Source organism: Microtus ochrogaster, chromosome 5 (genome assembly GCF_000317375.1).
Source record: "Microtus ochrogaster isolate Prairie Vole_2 chromosome 5, MicOch1.0, whole genome shotgun sequence".
Lineage (NCBI taxonomy): Eukaryota > Metazoa > Chordata > Mammalia > Rodentia > Cricetidae > Microtus > Microtus ochrogaster.
Window position 1 is genome coordinate 43,052,527 of NC_022012.1, and position 15,758 is coordinate 43,068,284.

Here is a 15,758-nt window from a genome sequence, read left to right on the forward strand (position 1 = left end):
TGGGCCTGAATTTGTATTGCTCTTGCCTTGGTCTCTCAAGTAGCCCGTGACATCAGGCCTAGTTCAGAAATGTCTTTTGCAGATCACCCTGGCTGGATACAAAGATCAGTGGAAGAGCATTTGCCTGACATGGGTGAGTCCCCAGGTTCGACTTCCAGCACAAAACAAGAGCAGCTCCCAGGGATAGCCCTGTGCTAAACTTCCCTGCATGCAGAGAGGGATGGGTGCGCAGCCTGAGAGAGGGCAAGGGTGCTGTGAGACATTATCTCCACACACGTCCAGAAGATGTGGAGAGAGCTGAGTCTGGGGAAGCCTGTCAAGGCAGAAGTGTACAGAGGGGACATCGGTCAGGTCACTGAAACCAGTGAACTGGGAGAGGCAGGTGTAAAAGGAGGGTCCAGTACAGCAAAGTGAGATCACAAAATGTGTGGTCACGGGCTCCTTCCCAAAAGCTAGGATGAAGCCCCACTCCTGCTGTAGGTTAAGGTGTGTTTAGCTTCCTCCGTGGATAAAGACAGAGCTCCTTGCTAGGGTCTGTGAGCCCAGCAGTAGGATTTATAGGACAGAGTCCTCAGAAACTCGGACAAAGCTTGGCATGCAGGAGACAGGCAGGCAGAGCTCTATGAGTTTAAGGCTAGTCTGAGCTACAAGGCAAGTTCCAGGACTGATAGGTCTACGTAATAGAGAGACCTTGTCTCAAAATCCCCCTTGGAACTAGGAAGCTCAGTACACATACACAACAGAGTCCGAGGCTCAGGATGAATGGGGGAAGAGGCACAGTTGCTGAGATTAGGTGGAGGTCCAATTTTAGCAGTCATCCAATAGCAAGGAGTAAAACAGACATGAGAGAAGCGGGGAGGAACCTATATCAGTCCAACACCAGGCAGGCAAGGGAGACGGCCGGTCCTCCAGGCAGTGTGGGCAGAATGGGTCACAAAGCTCTGCTGGGCTTGAAAGGAACAGTCTCCCACAGCCCCAGCCTCACTGTTGGTACCAGATCATCATTACCGACCTGAGCTCATCTCAAGTCTATGTACTCAGGCGTTGCTGTGGGCCTGAAGCAATGCTACCAAGGACTTTGTTTCTAAAACCTGTTGCTTAAACCCAATGATGGAGGAAGTTTGTCATCTGCAGAAGGACAGAGACTGGAGGAAACAGAGCCCAACAAATTCTTCTCAGAAACCCTTCCTCAGACAAAGCTAGGATTCTTGAGTGTGCTACAAGGAACTTCAAGACAAAGTTCAAGTCAGTATGATGCAAAGTTGGAGTTGTTTTTTTTTTGGGGTGTGGGGGCTGTCCTAGAACTCGCTCTGTAGACCAAGTTATACTCAAACTCAGAGATCTGCCTGCCTCTGCCTCCTAAGTGCTGCTTTTAAAGGCGTGTGCCACCACGCCCCATCTGCAGAACTGGAGTTTAAGAAGAAAGTTCGATATTGATTTAAATATGAGCATTAAGAGAGAGATGTTTAGGAAAAGGATAGCTCAATCCAAGTGCAGGTATAGATTTCTCCAGAGAGTGACACTTAAGTTTCTTACCGAGTGTCATATGTGTGATTCTAGAAGTGTGGTTTCTGAAGTCACATACCAAAGGGTTGCTAGGTGCATTAGCTACCTTTGTGTTACATGATAAAATATCATGACTAGAATCAGCTTATAGGAGAAGAAGGGGGAGGAGGAGGTTATTTTTGACTTATGGATTCAGGGAGAGAATTCACAATGGCGGAAGGCCATGTTTATAGCCAGCTAAAACAGGAAAAACCAGAGAACAAACTGGAAACATGAAGCAGAGAACAAATCGGAAGTGGAGCAATAAACTCTCAAAGCCCTTCACTAGTGATGGACTTCTTCCAGCAAGACTCCACTTTCTAAAGGTTCTATGACCTCCTCAAATAGCTCCACCAACCAGAGACCAGTGTTCAAGTACATGAACCTGTTGGGGACATTTCTCATTTAAATAACCACACTAGGAAATAACCTGCCCCCACTTTTTTTGGTAAGTGGGATGATAGGGTGGTTCTGGGGCAGCTTGGAAAGGCTCACAAGCTGATAAAGTAAAACCATGGCTCAATCTTTGCCCTTGCCCTACCTAGAGCAGTGGCTCTCAACCTTCCTAATGCTGTGACCCTTTAACACATATCTTCATGTTGTGGTGGCTCTAACCATAAAGTTATTTTCATTGCTGTTTCATAACTACAAGTTTGCTACTGTTACGAATTGCATTGTAAATATTTTTGGAGATAAATGTTTGCCAAAGAGGCTGTGGCCCACTGATTGAGAACCACTGCACCAGGGGCTTAGGACGTATCTCCTACTGTCAATGGCGTTCCTTGTGAAAGTCCTGAGAAATGTACAACTAGGGAGGGAGAAATGCCACATTTGATCATACAGACTTAGGTCGTAAGCTTGGTTCACTGTTATTTTTTAACATCTCTATTAAAAAGGGACATTATCCTATCGGCGGCGGCGTGTGCAGAGAGATGTCTCACAGGAAATTCTCTGCTCCCAGGCATGGGTTCTTGGGCTTCTTGCCGCGAAAGCGCAGCAGCAGGCATCGTGGGAAAGTGAAGAGCTTCCCCAAGGATGACCCTTCCGAGCCTGTTCACCTCACAGCCTTTCTAGGCTACAAGGCTGGCATGACCCACATTGTCTGGGAGGTTGACAGACCAGGATCCAAGGTAAACAAGAAAGAAGTCGTGGAGGCTGTAACCATTGTGGAAACACCACCTATGGTAGTTGTGGGCATCGTGGGATACGTTGAAACCCTACGAGGTCTCCGCACCTTCAAGACAGTATTTGCTGAGCACATCAGTGATGAGTGTAAAAGGCAGTTCTACAAGAACTGGCACAAATCTAAGAAGAAGGCTTTCACCAAATACTGTAAGAAATGGCAGGATGACATGGGCAAGAAACAGCTGGAGAAGGACTTCAACAGCATGAAGAAGTACTGCCAGGTCATCCGCATAATTGCCCACACTCAGATGCGTCTGCTTCCTCTGCGCCAGAAGAAGGCACACTTGATGGAGATCCAGCTAAATGGGGGCACTGTGGCTGAGAAGCTGGACTGGGCCCGGGAGAGGCTGGAGCAGCAGGTTCCTGTGAACCAGGTGTTTGGGCAGGATGAGATGATTGATGTCATTGGAGTGACAAAAGGCAAAGGCTACAAAGGGATGACCAGTCGCTGGCATACAAAGAAACTGCCCCGCAAGACCCATCGAGGGTTGCGCAAGGTTGCCTGTATTGGCGCTTGGCACCCTGCCCGAGTGGCCTTCTCTGTGGCTCGGGCTGGGCAGAAAGGCTACCATCGTCGGACAGAAATCAACAAGAAGATTTACAAGATTGGTCAGGGCTACCTTATCAAGGATGGTAAGCTGATCAAGAACAATGCATCTACCGACTATGACCTTTCTGACAAGAGCATCAACCCACTGGGTGGCTTTGTCCATCATGGTGAGGTAACCAATGACTTCATCACGCTCAAAGGCTGTGTGGCAAGAACCAAGAAGCGAGTGCTCACACTCCGCAAGTCCTTGCTGGTGCAGACCAAACGGCGGGCTCTGGAGAAGATTGACCTGAAATTCATTGACACCACCTCCAAGTTTGGCCACGGTCGTTTCCAGACCATGGAGGAGAAGAAAGCATTCATGGGACCACTCAAGAAAGACCGCATTGCCAAGGAGGAAGGTGCTTAATGCCAGAATTTGCTTGACTGGTGTGGTTGGTCTCAATAAAAACTTTTTCAGTGAAAAAAAAAAAGGGACATTATCTCCATGTTGGCAATTCCCATAGGGTTTTCTGTTTTGTTTTGTTTTCAGTTTTGTGGAAATTCTTTACTTTCAGAAGAGTAAAAGTTTCAATCAACCAAATTAAATAAAAATAAATAAATAAATAAATAAATAAATAAATAAATAAATAAATAAATAAATAAATAAATGTAAAAGAGAAAGACCAGTCAGATTCTATGTTGAGGGGCCCCTTCCCTTCTCATGCCCCCTTCTTTCTCAGTCTTTCTATTTTGTCTCAAAATCCTGAGACTTCAAGGATTTTCCCATTCCTGAGACTAATGCAGCCCTAATGAAGGCACTGTCTACGAGGGAAAGAGAGGAGGACGGAGGCCCATAGGTTCCCACGGCCTAGAGCAGCATTTAGAGCATGCTTTTGCTACAGAGCACTGTCTTCTCACTTGGCCACCAATGCCACTCCAAGCAGGATGGAGCCTGGCACCTCTGCCTTCATGTTAGTCTCAAGGGCTCTCTGTCTAGAAACTGCAATACCTCGCTCTTCTCTTTCCCCTTCAAGGCTGAAAGCACAAGGAGTAACTGAGACCTCTTGTCACCAGCTCTTACAGTATCCTGTTCCAGATAGGTCTTAGTCATTGCCCTAAACCTGCAGATGTCCTGGATTCCAGCAACAGCACAGCATCTCAGGACAAGCTATTCCCCAGACGAAGGCACTAGTCAGTGGAGCTGTACCCCAAAGTGGGGCATAATCACCCCCTGGGAGCTAGTTTATCTACTCAACAATAAGTTCTCCTTCAGGTCACCTTGCAAAAATAGACTTTAAACACTGGTCAACCACACTTGAGCTTGAATAGCTTAATTATGCATACTTCTTGCTTCCTGCCTCAATTCTTCCTCTAAACCTAAAGATCATGTCAGTATCCTAGAATAAATGTGGAGGTCACAGGACCCCTTTATCTTTTTCTTTTCCTAATGTACATATTGGCTAAATTTCCTTTCTGTGCTTTCTTTCTCTTTGTGTATGCATAGGTGTGTGTGTGTGTGTGTGTGTGTGTGTGTGTGTGTGTGTGTGTGTGTGTGTGTGAAAGAGAGAGAGAGCAAGCCAGGGGTCAACCTCAAATATCCCTCCTCAAGAGTTATCCACGCTGTTATTTTAGAAGGGGACCAGGCCTCTCATTTATCTGTAGCTCATGGGCTTGGCTGGTCAGAAAGCCCCAGATTTCTGCTTGTTACCACCTCCACAGGGCATCTGGACAGTGAGACTGTGGGACTTTACAACATTAGCTTTTGAAGCCCTGTAAGCTGTTCTATCATCACCATCGCCACAGTCACTTTTTTTTTTGATTTTCGAGACAGGGTTTCTCCGTAGCTTTTGGTTCCTGTCCTGGAACTAGCTCTTGTAGACCAGGCTGACCTCAAACTCACAGAGATCCGCCTACCTCTGCCTCCCGAGTGCTGGGATTAAAGGCGTGCGCCACCACCACCCAGCGCCACCATCACTTTTAAGACAGGGTCTCACTGTGAATCCCTGGCTGGTCTGGAGCCCAGTATGTACAACTGGCTGGCCTCAAATTCACAGAGATCCACCTGTTTCTGCTCCCCAGCTGCCGGGAATAAAGGAGTGTGTTGCCGTGCCTGACCAGTTTTCCTCATACTTTATTCATGAGGAACATGAAGGCAAAAAAGTCTTACAGTTCTCAGAGGAGTAAAGTCAGGATAGGCTAGGCACCAAAGGTCCTGACATCAAATACGTTCTTTTTCTGTAGTATTTTGTGTTTTCTTCTCTCTGGTTGTACCATCTAAGTATGGAGAAGATAAATAGGAGCAAGAAAGAACCCAGGACCCAGGGCCATACACTGGATGCGATGGGAACATGGGGACCCTGGAGAGGTCTCAAGATTGTGAGATATTTCAGGATCTTGTCATGTGGCTGGAGAGAATGCCACAAAAATGACAGATATGTGTATCAAATAAACAACTTATCATGAATATAAAGGAGCTAAGATGAAGATGCGAAATAGACCGTGATGCCCTGGAAGTGAGTCCAGACAATAACTACTTACAATTTGATATGAGCTAGACACCCAGCCCCATGCCAAGCGCTTTAGGCAAAATCAAGAAGGCAGAAAGAATAGTGCCTGTTCACAGGGTACAATCCGCCTAGTTAGAGATGCCACAGGGTGTGAGGGCACCAGAGGACACTGGGTCAGGTAGGTCACTGAGCCGCAGGGATGAAACCTTACCCCTGGTCCTGTGGTCCCCTACTGAGGACCTTCAGCTTCTCTAGATTCTGGAAAGCAAAAATTGGATTAAGGGAGAAAAAAGTGCACCACGGCAAAGGAGGCCTTAGTGACGGTCACCAAGGCGCTGGGGCTTGAGCTACTTTCTCAGTCAAGGTCAGGGTCATGGAGAAAAAGCCTAACAAACTCCTGAGCGAGCTATTTCATGCTACTGGGGCCTGTGGACAAGACAGTGACCCCCAACTCTCACTATTCTAGTGGGAGGTGGAGGAAGCTCTCCTAGGCCCAGAGCTCTGTCAAACTGGACAAGTGCTGAGATGAACAGCCACAGAGCTTAGAGTTAATACTGTATATAAATAAACTCTACCATCATGAAAAAGGCTTTCTCCTCAGAAGAGACCATGGGAATATTTTATAGTGGTGCAGACCAAGTGAAAAGATGGAGGATAAATAAAAAGGGAAGATAATTGTTTGATGGAGCTCTCTTAGGATCCGCCACAGCAGGGAATACTTACAGAGAATACATATTACTGGAGAGACACAGCTCTTCACGCATCAAACTGAACTATAAATTGTCAGAAGCGAGCATGGGAGGAGAGGGATGGGCCAGATCCGGGTGCCCACCATGCCATTAGAGCTGAGTTTCCGCTTTCCACCTTGCTCGCAGAGGCTCTACGCGCCAGCCTGGGCACAGTCCCGCAGAAGGGAGACGCCATCTAATAAATGTCTCTAGAAATTTACAATTGTACTGCTACAGTAAAAAGATGGGGCCGTTTATCTCAGCACCATCTGCACAGGCTCATTTGTTGCTCCTGAGGCAGCCCACGCGCACCCAGCAAGTTTGCAAGTCTCCAGCACTTGGGAATGTTTTCTTCACTAGGATGCTGGAGGACTCGATGTGTAATTTCTCTTCCGGCTCCCTGTGGTCAAGCCAGGGGAGGCCGGTAATTGGACCTTCTGGTTGGCATGTGCCATGGACCACAGCATTCCATCTGGGTTTGGGGATTAGGAACAGGGGCCCGGATTCCTTCCTAGGCAGGTGGAAAGGCATAGGGAGAGTTGGAGAGAAGGCTCAACCGGCATGGCGCTTGCCACAGCATGAAGACCTGCGTTTGATCTCTAGCACCTGAATTTAAAAAGGCAGGTCTGAAAGCATCGTGGACTTGTGATCCCAGTGCTGGGGAGATGGATGGAGATACATGGATCCCTGGGGCTTGTTGCCTAGTTATCATAGCCTCCTCATGGAGCTCTAGGCCAGTGAGACCCTATCTCAAAAAACAAAGTAGATGGGGCCTGAGGAATGATTCTCGAAGGTGTTCTCTGGCCTCTGCATGCGTGCATGCAAACGTGCAAGTCTGTTTGCACACACATACACAGCTGTAGGAGGGGTGGGGAAAACACCCTCGTGGCTCATCCGTTCTACTAGTTAGAACAAAGTCTTAGCTAGCTGTGGGGCACTGGTGGAAAAGAAGGCTAGCTTCCCAAGTGCTCACACTGGCTGTACTTCCTTGTAGGCTCTTCTTCAAATGCCATCTTTTCAACAAGGCTTTCCCTGGCCCCCTGATCTAATATTGCAACAGCTGCAGCTTGTAGCATGTCATTCTGCCCTGCCAGTATGACAATGCTCCTTCTTTATTCCCACAGACTCCCACTGTTACATTACCAATGCCCGTACCCAGGTCTCTTTGGGGCCACAGGCCTCAAATCGCTAGAAGTTATTGGAAAGGCCTGGGAATGCATAGCTCAGCTCCTGCCCTCTGCATGTAGTCATTAGCCGATGATGTTTGTTTGTTTTCAAGACAGGGTTTTTCTGAGAAGCCCCGGCTGTTCTAGAACCTACTCTGCAAACTGAGCTGGCCTTGGACTCACAGAAATCAGCCTGCCTTTGCCTCCTGAGTGCTTGGATTAAAGGTGTGCGCTCTCACCACCCAGCTCAACCACTGATTCTTGTAAATGGATCACCTCCCCAGTACAGGGGCTCCCAATGGCTACACTATTAGGATGTGTTTGCTACTGTTGCAGTTAAAATATTGAGGCTGGAATGGGCAGCTATCAAAGTAGGAGTGCAGTTCTTGGCAGGTATGCGGACTTGTAGAGGTATCCACTGAACTCCTTCCAAGGACCCGACTACAGAGAGTGCTGTGAGTGTCCACCACTGAGAGGGACTCACACGGGGCCAGTATGCGAGGATGAGGTCATCGGCCCTGCTCTAAGCTCAGCCTGCTTTCCAGTTGATGTATTGGAAGGTGCAGGTGGCTCTGGCATCATCTGTAGCCCCTGCTTAGCAGTGACCAAAACCTTGAAAGCCACGGAGATGGCTTGAAATCCCTCCCTTCTCTTCTTTAGAAGTCACACCCTACAGATACTGGCTTGAAAACCTGCCACTTCCTCTTCCTTGCCTTATCTTCATACCCAGTCCAAGAAGAGACACCCATCTCAGCTAATTTTGTTTTTGTTTTGGCAATCTTACTTAGGCCAGGTTGGCCTCAAACTCCCTATATAGCCAAAGATTACCCTTAAACTCCTGATCTCTGCCTACTAAGTTGTGGGATTATAGGTGTGTGTCACCACACTTGCTTGGTCTACTGTCATTTCTGTTTCTGTGATAAAATATCCTGAGAAGCTCATTGAGGGAGAAAGAATTTATTTTAGTTCACAATTCTATGTTACAGCCCCTCATTCTGGGGAATTCCTTGACGGCAGGAATTTACACATCTGTAGTCAGGAGCAGAGAGAAATGAACAAATGCATATATACTGCTTGCTTGTTTGCTCTCAACTAGCTTTTCCTCTCTTCTGTGGTTCAGGACCCCCTGCCTAAGGAATGGTGCTACTCACGGTGGGCTGAATCTTCCTACATCAATGAACAAGTAAGACAACCCTCCACCATAGACATGCCCCAAAGCCAACATGAGCTAGATAATTCCTCTTTAAGATGCTCTTGCCAAGTAATTCTAGGTTGTTGAATTAAAACCACCTGCTACATAGCCTAAACCACTATTCTTTGTGCTACGTGCAGAAGCCCCTGTTGGACTTGATTTAGGGATCCACTTGAAGTCTTCATGCCACTGATAGGGGTAAGGGGGTCAGGGTACCATTGAAGTTTGGTGGAGCTGTTCTCAGTAGATGACTCAGAAGCAGTGATGGTTTTCATGGGGGGGGGACATGCTAGTCAGGGCTGCAGGCGGGTGGAGAATGAGTTGACTGTATCCACGCCTGGGGGAAGGCTCCACCAAAAAGAATCAGGTGATGGTGAGGCAAAGGGGACCGTGATGTGGCCCAGGGCTGGGAAAGTGGCCTCGAATGGAGGTTGGAACTCGGGGCTCCTTGAGACCTTTAGTCCATGGAGTGGATGTTTGTGCGGAGGTTAGCTCTGGGGAGGGGCATAGATGTGTGTGGAAAGGAGAAACAAGGCCAGAGGTAGGGTAAAGGGGGAAGGAGAAATGAAGGGCAAGAGATGCTGAAAGGATGACAGCAAGACACAGACACTGAGAGAGGTGACAGTCTTCAGATGTTTGGTGAGTTTTTAGCCTCTTTGGAGCTAATTTTAGACTTCCAGAACATTGACAAAACGCTACAGAGAAGCCCCTCAGCCCTTGCCCAGCTTCCCCAGGACTAACATACCGCATGATCACAGAGGATACTCCTGTAGATGGGGTCAGCCACATGGTAGACCTTGTCTAGCAGGTTCCCTAAACTACTCAACTCCCAGCATGTACAGACCCAAGGAAGGATGGGACCAACGGGATCAAATTCCTGATTTATGGCTTCCTATTTCATCTAGTGTCTTGACTTAGCTGCTATGCTCATGCCCGTCCCTCTTGAATGTGAGTAAGTGTGTGTGTGTATGTGTGTGTGTGTGAGAGAGAGTTTCTGTGTATGAGTGCATGAGTCTGTGAGTGTATGCATGCATGTGAGAATGTGACTGTGCATGTGTGCATTTGTGTGTGTGAGTGTGTGTATGCATGTGTACAAGGCAATCTTGAGAGAGTAGGCCATCAACCATCAGAAGGTACATTAGTTTCTGCCCTCCTGGGGCCATCTGACATGGAGTGTGCCATCCCAGTGGTGGGCAGGTGTGGAAATAGTGACCCAAACACAACTTCCCACATGTCTTCTGAGACTAATTTCAAAGCCTACAAAATTGCAGTATGATTAGGCCAGTCTGCTTTCTCCATAGCAGTGACAGTGACATGTTTGGAGATTCTCTTAAGCTTTGGCTATAAAATGCCACCAGCTTCTTTCTTTGTTTCTTTCTTCCTTCTTTTTTTTTTTTTCAAAGTCTCACTATGTAGCCCTTGCTGGGGACCTGGAACTCAAAGATCTGCCTGCCTTTGCCTCTTGAACACTGGGATCAAAGTCTTGTGCCACCAAGCTTGATTTTTTTCCCCTTATGGGTTTGAACACCTGACTCCCATTGGTGGCCTGTTCTGAAAGATTGTGGGCTTTTTAGAGATGGGACCTCACTGGAGGAAGTGGATATTGTAGGATGCACCTTTAGGCTATAACACAGCCTGACTTCCCGTCTCCTGTGTGCCTCCTGCTCCATCGGCACGTGAACAAGAGGCCACAATCTACACCACAGCTGCGAGCTCTCCCTCCATCAATCCTTCTCTTCAAAGCCCGTCCGTACCCCCTCCAGCTGCTCATCTAGCGTTGGTTTGCAGCCATGAGAAAAGTCTCCAACACCGTTCCTTTCTGCTGTTCTCTGTTTCACAAAGGGAGAGAAATCTGCCATGTTGGCCCTTTAGGAAGACTGGCGTTGATTGAAGGTCAGCCGTGACCCTTATGTGGGTTGCACCAGAGGGGAGGAATCTGAAACCATGATTTGAATCAGATGGCAGAGCAAAGGGGCAAAGCTATGACAGGTCCCTGTGACCAAACTGAGGCAAGCTAGAAAGACAGGAGTAATTGTGGAGACACGGAAAGGGGGAAAGAGCCTGGTTGACATTGATCACCGGTAGAGAGTCAAGAAAAAAAGCAGCGCAATTAACCGCATCTGCTGTGAAGGTTGCTCAAACAGAGACAGCATTTCTATTATACAGAGAAACTTTCAAATGAGAATATTAAAATAGCAATGAATCATGCTTACTTCAAGTGTGCCTACTCCTTTCCCAGATATTTCCTGGAAGTCTCACAAATAAGAATAAACTTGATAGTAAAAACATCTTGAGACCTAGGATTTACATTATGGGCTGTTATCTCTCCCGGTGCCCAGAGAACCACCCTGTGACCTCAGTCGAGTTCTGTAGCAGCTTTTTGAGTGTATCTAGGAGCCACCATAAAGACAGTTCATGGACACTCTTTTAGGGAGCCCACACCTGATTACTTCTCATTCTTTCCCTGAGCGTCCCATGCTCTGCTCTCACTCTGTTTAATCATGCCCCGCCCCCACCCCCTCCCCCACATGCACACACCCTGGCCTAAAACCTATGTTATACTTTCTTCCCAATAAATTCCAACTCTATTTCCTACGGACTGATCCAAAATTCTTTTCTGTGGTGCAACCAAAAATCCCATCTTCACCTGAACTGAGGTCTCTGCTAACTTGGTAGGCTGTGGTGGACAGCAGCATGGGGCTGTGTCTCAAGCCTGCATCCTGCTGCTGAAAGGGCCAGTGACTTCAGGTCAGTACAAATGTTCTTTGTTGGAACTCTTTGGTGATCGCAGAATAAGATGTGTGTATGGTGGGTAGGGGTGTTGTGGACGGAGAAGGGAAAGGGACTAGGAACAGGCATTGCCTTCTAATACCAAAGAATGTCTATTCAAGGCCCTTCTGATGGCTCCTGTCTACTCAAAAGTAGGTGATCTTTTCTCAACTGGTGAAGAAAGATACAAAAGTGTAACAGACCAAAGAAATGAAGGACTTGAAGCAACCTAGTTCTAGCTAGTCATGGTTTCTTTTTCTGTTTTTCTTTTCAGTTTTTTTGAGACAGGGTTTCTCTGTGTAGCTTTGAAGCCTGTCCTGGAACTCACTCTGTAGACCAAACTGGCCTTGAACTCAGAGATCCACCTGCCTTTGCCTCCTGAGCGCTAGGATTAAAGGCGTGTATGGTTTCTTATTAGATTCAGTTTCTCAAGCAATGGAGGGAATTGGACAATTTCATCTTTTCTTTTGGTAACAAGGATAAGAAACAGTTGGGGCTGACAAGATGGTTCAGCTGGTGAAGGCACCTGTGGCCAAGCTGACGTCCCTGGATCTTACATAGTAGAAAGAGAGAATTGGCTCCTGATAATCTCTCTCTCTCTCTCTCTCTCTCTCTCTCTCTCTCTCTCTCTCTCTCTCTCTCTCACACACACACACACACACACACACACACCCCCACATGAGGAGGCAGGGAGAAAGAGAGTAAGTAAATAAATAAAGTAAATAACTGGCTGGGGACTGGGGGTATAGCTCAGGGACAGAGCACTTGCCCAAGGTACACAAGACCCTGGAATCAGTTCCAGCCCCAACAAAGAACAAAATGTTGGCATCTATTGAAGCAAAACAACAGGTTAGCTTTAGCTGCTAGCTCAGGCCCTGGGACACAGTAGGTGTTGGAAGTTATGTACTAACTGAATAACCAGTGTAAGTATAGGAGAAACCGTGGTAGCCGGGGAATACTAAGGAACGGGGTTGGGATCAGAGAGAACTGAGCAGAAGAGTCTAGACATACTCCTTCCAGTGTGTCTTGGACATGTTACACATCTCAACCTCCATTTGTTTCACTAAAAGAAACAGGGATAAGGGACTGGGGGTGTGGCTCAGAAAGTACAGTGCTTGCCTAGCACACGTGAGGCCCTGGGTTCAGTCCCCACTACTGCATAAGCCAGGCACGCACGGTAGGGCAGGCCTACTATTGGCATACAGGTGGCAGAAGCAGAGGCAGGAGGACCAGAGGTTTAAGGCTGTCTTCATCTACATAAGCTTGAGGCCAGCCTGGAATATGAGACCCTGCCTTTGAAACAAACAACAGCGAAAGTGAATCGCTCCTTTCTTCAGTGCTTGGTGGGAATTAAATAAACAATCAGTGTGCTGGACAACTGCAGTGCACAATGCCTGGATGAGATAGATAAGAAAAGTAGCTGGGAGGGGGGATGCAAGGAGAGAGTACTGGGAGAAACAGCAGGAACTGAGGGGCACTAGGGAGGGGAGGGCAATATGGAAGCCTAGTGCAGTGGAAACTCCATGGAGTCTACAAGGTGACCCTACAAATTCTCCTAGTAATGGGGGATGTGGAGCCTGAATCACCAGCTTCTGAAACCAGGCAAGGCTTCTAGTGGTGGGATTGGGACATCAACCCAGCCACAAATTCTTCCACCAACAATTTGTCCTGCCTGCAAGGTGTGCTGGGGTAATGGTGGTGCAGAGCTTGTGGGAACTGCCAACCAAAGACTGGTCCAACTTGAGGCCCAGCCCACTCCTAATACTGCCTAGATGGCCTGGAGCCAGGGGCTGGGGTCCAGAGACCTAGACCAGTGCCCAGCTTAGTTGTCATCAGAAAGGCTTCATCCAACAACCAAAGGGAGCAGATGTAGAGACTCACAGCCAAACGGGGCTCAGGGAACCCCGGTGAAACAGAGAGGAAGGATTGTAGTAGCCAGAGGGGTCAAGAACACAGAACACAGCTCACAGATTCAACTAAGCTGGGCTCACAGGGGTTCACAGAGACTGAAATGACAATCAAGGAGTCTCTATGGGTCTGAGCCTGGCCCTCTGCATAGATGTTACGGTTATGCCACTTGCTGAGCTTGTGGAGCTCCTAACAATGTCTCTGACTCTTTTGCCTGCTCTTGGGACCCTTTTCCTTCTACTGAGTTGCCTCATCTGGCCTTGATATGAGGGTTTATACCTAGTCTTACTGTATCTTGCTATGCCATGTTCGATTGATAGCCCTGGGAAGCCTGATCTTTTCTGAAGGGGAATAGAGGAGAAGAGAGGGGAAGTCAGAGGCAGGCAGGTACTGGGAGAAGTGGATATGGGGAACTGCAGTTGGGATGCAATGTATGAGAGAAGAATTAAGAAAAAAGTAGTTATTTTTTTTGATTGTCTTAGATAGTTAGAATCTGGAGCCATGGCTCAGGAGTTAAGATTACTTGCTATTCTTGTGGAGGACCTGGGTTTGGTTCTCGGCACCCACACAGTAGCTCATTGTGGTCTGTAATTCCAGTCCATCGCCCTCTTCTGGCCTCCACAGGCACTGCATGAATGTGGTTCGCATACATACATGGAAGCAAAACACTCATACATAAAAAATAAAAACAAAAACGCCTTTTAAAGAAAAATAACAGAAAGTCTGGTATGTATACTGAACACATTGCTGTTCACAGTGTACAGTAGGTATGGAATCTGAGCCGAGGTGTTCCAGGCAGTGTGCCTCAGCATTGTGTGGTAGAACCTCGTGCGTGGTGTAGACCATGATCTTCCATGGGGTGTCTGAGTCTGAGGTGCTGGGTCTGCCTGGGTCCCTTAGTCCGCAGCACAAGCAAAGGCCACCCAACCAGATGAGAGGAGGAGGCAGGCACTGTCATACACCACAGACTTGTCTAGAGCAAAACCCTACAAAGCAGAATTCCCCCCTCCTCTGTCCAGAGGCGTGGCCAACAGTGTCGGTCCAGCCTTGAGAGTGCATCAGGCCCATCTGGAGGCTGACTCAACATAATGAAATGCAGGGTCCTATTTCTGTCCTGGAGTCAGTAGGTCTGAGGTTGAACTGGCATTCAAAAAGGGTGTACGTGTGTAAGGGATGTTGCTTGGGGGACCACTGGCCTCAGAATCACAGCTGTAATTGCAATGGGAGACTTAAAATGGACTTTTTTCTGACCCCAAGTCTAGTCCCTCCCTACAGCTGGCGTCCTTCTGTAGAGTGCCTACCTAAGATCTCTGCCAATGCCCCGAAATCAGTTGCCCTGGCAACAGCATGTGGTGAGTGGAGTAGAGCAAGGAACCAAGTGCTCTGAGCTCTGGTACCGTGGGCTGGAGGCTTGGACCACAGGAGTGGCTCTTGGCCACATCAGCTGCTACTACTGTACCTCCTCCTGTTCCGCCTCCTCTTCCTTGACACAGGGTCTCCTGTACCCTAGATCGTCCTTGAATTTGAAATTGCTGTACAGCCTAGGATGACCTAGAAGAACTGGTTCTCCTGCCTCCTTCTCCTGTATGCTCAGATTACAGGCATGCATTGCCATCCCTGGTTTGTGCAGGCCTGGAGATCAAACCCAGGGGTTCCATGCACTAGGCAAACTCTATAGTAGCTGTGCTACATTCTCAAGTTTGCAGCTTTTACGGAGTGTTTTAAAAGGGGCATTTTTAGTGCTGGCATTGGGGCGGGGTGAAGGTTTTGGCCCTCTGGAGTCAACAGGGCTCTGCCTGGTCGTTGGAGCACCCCTCAACCCCCACTGCAGGGTGGCTTTTAATTGCTACTGTAGTTTTTAGTTAGCTGAACTATTGGTGTGGTCATGGACAAAGGGCTGGACAGAAAATGGCAGGAATGGACTGAGAGGCTGAGAGACTTTACATTTCTCCCTGCATGTAGCTCACTGGGGATTCTGTACAGAACAGCACCATGGGGCTCAGCAGGAAGTCTGTGTCAGCGCTGTACTTGATGGGTCTGAAGTTTGTGTCCCCTGGTTAGTGGGACCCAGGAGGCTGAGAACCCCAGCTGCTGCCATGAGTCTCTCCTGCCATTTCCATAGGCAGGGACTGACTGTGACCTTTCGAGGTCCCAAAATAGAAGGCAGAACTAGCTTTCAACACCGTAAAACTCTGTGACACTACATGTTGTCACTGCTCTTCAGGG

The 15,758-nt window shown here is 48.0% G+C and overlaps 1 pseudogene; it reads left to right on the plus strand.

The window, feature by feature from the left end:
• The first annotated feature begins 2,477 nt into the window (after positions 1-2,477).
• LOC101984432 lies at positions 2,478-3,753 on the plus strand (annotated as a pseudogene).
• Positions 3,754-15,758: the final 12,005 nt, after the last annotated feature.